The sequence below is a fragment of the Tupaia chinensis genome, unplaced genomic scaffold, assembly GCF_000334495.1.
Source record: "Tupaia chinensis unplaced genomic scaffold, TupChi_1.0 Scaffold144336_1, whole genome shotgun sequence".
Taxonomy (NCBI): Eukaryota; Metazoa; Chordata; class Mammalia; order Scandentia; family Tupaiidae; genus Tupaia; species Tupaia belangeri.
Genome location: NW_006204194.1, coordinates 659,747 through 662,841, shown reverse-complemented (window position 1 = coordinate 662,841; position 3,095 = coordinate 659,747). Strand labels below are relative to the sequence as shown.

General features: G+C 44.4%; 1 pseudogene; it reads left to right on the top strand.

Annotated features, from left to right (window-relative positions):
- The first annotated feature begins 942 nt into the window (after positions 1 to 942).
- On the top strand, positions 943 to 1,377 carry LOC114005716 (DNA-directed RNA polymerase I subunit RPA12 pseudogene; annotated as a pseudogene).
- The last annotated feature ends 1,718 nt before the right edge of the window (positions 1,378 to 3,095 follow it).

The following is a 3,095-nucleotide window of genomic DNA, read 5'->3' as shown; positions in this document are numbered from 1 at the left end:
GGCCACCTCGTTGATTCTGCAGCTTCATCAGTTTCTCAGCATGTTCCCTTTCCTCGTGCGATTGGTGGAGAAAGTATTTGGCAAAGTTCTTCAAAGCCACGTCATCTCGGTCAAAGTAGAAAGACATGGACAGGTACACGTAGGAGGCATAGAGCTCCAGGTTGATCTGGCGGTTGATGGCGGCCTCTGAGTCCTGGTGGTAGTTCTGGCGCACCTGCGAGGTGGATGCGGTCATCATGGCAGGTGGTTGCGGCGAGAGCAGCTGCGCGGCGCTGGGCCGGCGGCGGGGGCCTTGGAGGTGTCCGAGGACACTGCGAGTAGATGGCGGAGGATGGGCTCTGAATGGCCGGCCGGGATGGACGAGCGCCGGGTTCCGTTCAAGCACTGTTGAAGCAGGAAACCGAGGTGACTCTCGGCGGCGGAGAATGTCTGGCCCTTTCTTTCTTCCTTATTTCTTTCTTTTTCTTTCTTCTTTCTTTTCCCTTCTCCTTTGCTAGCAGCCAGCAAATTCTATCTTGTAAAACATCTTAAACTTTTGTTATTCCTTTAAGACCTGTGTTTATACTTGGTGATAGTTTTCTCTCAGCCTTTGTCTCCTTTATCATAACTAAAGCCTACGTTTTTCTTTTACTGTGTGTCATTACAATGAAAACGAACCTTGGATTCCAAGCCCCTTAGAAATTTTTTTTTTTTAATTCCAGTCTTAGCCCCTATTTTCAAGTTGGATTCATAGTTCCTAAGTCCCCGTACTGGTCGGCCCTGGCTGGGTCTTCCGGACATTGCGGTTCCTCTGTCGCAAAGGCAGGGGGGTGCCTGGAGGAGGGCTGTCCTTCCATGCACCTAGGTCCTGAAACAGTAGGAATGACTGCAGTGAGGTGGAGGCCGCTTTCCTCTCTCAATAAACTTCCCAGTCGCTTCCCAGCCCTGAACAGCCCATCCGGCATGGGCGTCGCACGCCCCTGCCCCAGCTTTCTGTCAGATTTGGATTTCTGCCCCCACTGTGGCTCTGTCCTGCCCTTGCCCAGGGCCCAAGATGCAGTCAACTGTGCTCATTGTGGCCCTTCTTTCCATGTGCGGGACTTCGAAGAGAAGGTGGTGAGGACGTCGGTCGTGTTCCATAAACTAGGCAAAGCCAGGCCTCTGTCAGTGAAAGAGGGGCCTGAGTTCTAGGGACCTGTGCTCCACAGGTGCTGCTCCCGCTGTGGTCACGAGGAGATGGCATACCACACCAGACAGATGCACTCAGCGGACAAGGCCAGATGGTCTCCTACACCTGCACCAATTGCAAGTTCCAGGAAAAGGAAGACTCTTGATCTTTTTTCTGGGCAACGCATCCTCCTCTTCTGTTCCTTGGAAGTTGAAGGATATCAGTTCTTAGCTGCCTTGTCCATCCCCGTGGTTGCAGTGCTTGCTCCAGAAGGATATCAGATCATGTGGGGATTACCATTGTTTCAGAGTACTCCTAGATGAATTTATTAAAGTAGTTCCTCTTCTGTTCCTTGGAAGTTGAAGGATATCAGTTCTTAGCTGCCTTGTCCATCCCCGTGGTTGCAGTGCTTGCTCCAGAAGGATATCAGATCATGTGGGGATTACCATTGTTTCAGAGTACTCCTAGATGAATTTATTAAAGTAGTATTTTTCTATAAGACCAAAAAAAAAAAAAAAAGATAATGATGCAGGAGGTTGGGGTGCATGGGCCCTACACCCAGTATGGAAACTAAGAGGAATTTGATTCTTTTGTCTTATACTCATGAGTTAATAGGTATGGTCACAGAAGAAATACTGAAATGGCATTAGGAGAGGGAAGAAATACCAGTGCTCCAAGGCATGGAATGGTCCTGGAAAACGGGATGCCAATGGAAAACTGAGACAATTTTTTTTTCTTCCTTTTTTTTCTCATCTGTGTCTGAGGGATTTTGTTTGGGCTTTTTATCTAGGCTAGTTAAACTTTGAGAAGTTAACTTTATGTGAAAAGAAGAGCAGCTGCAGAATGGCTGGATCTCAAATTGAGAAATGCCAGTTTATTGACAAACTTACTGCTGCTAAAAAGGAGCTTGCAGGGAGTGAGTGCCCTGAAAGGTGTGCTGCTATGGGAAGGAAATTGAACTACAAGATATAAAAAATACAAAAGTAAACACTTCTTATAGGGAGGAGATTCACCCCCACACCTGAAAGGCATATGGGTAGGCAGCTACCAGAGAAGGCCAACTGCCTTGGGCAGTTAGGTATTGACATTCAACCTGGATGTTAGTAAAAAATTTTTAGGGAAAGTCTGTCATTAGTATCTAATTTCTTTGTTTTGGTTTCTTGGAATTTTCTTTTCCTGCACTTACATATCTCACATGAGGAATTAAATCTCATCACATATGTGCAGGGTAGTCTTTGAAGGAATTAGCATGCACATGTGGATGCACTTCCTGGATGTTGACTCCACGTCCCATTCCAGTGGTGAATTTTCTAGGTTTATATCTGGGATATCAGGAGGATGATAACAACCTTCCTGTTGCCAAGAGACAAGTAGGAGGGGTGAGTTTGACACAAGAATACTTTTTTAACTCTCTTATATGTTCGTTTGTATTGTACACATGTATTATGTATGTTGTATGTTATGTTTATGTGGCAACGTCCTTAAGGAATTCTATTAAATTTGTTTGAAAATAAATGTAAATAAAGAGTGCTCATAGCATTTAATCAATGCTTTCAAGTTCACATGACTTAAGTAAATAAGCCTACTACAAATTGAAAAATGAATTTTTTTATCTTTTTAAAATTTTTTTATTTTATATATATATTTTATATACATTCAATCACATTGTTTAGCTTACAAAGTGAACATTTCAATATGTGAACATTTCTCCCCAGTCCAGTTGATCAAAATATCTTCAACAGTAACACCACACCTCCCCATCCTGTCAATGTTCTGCCTCTGTATCCCTCCTACAAATGTCCTTCCCTAGACCCCACTCCTCCACACACACCACATCTGGCATTCACACCCATCTCTTCTGTTTGTATATCTTTTAGTCAATCAGTTTCAGTCATAGAGTGCAGACACTCGGTATGTATTAAGTGGGGACATACAATGTCTCTTCATA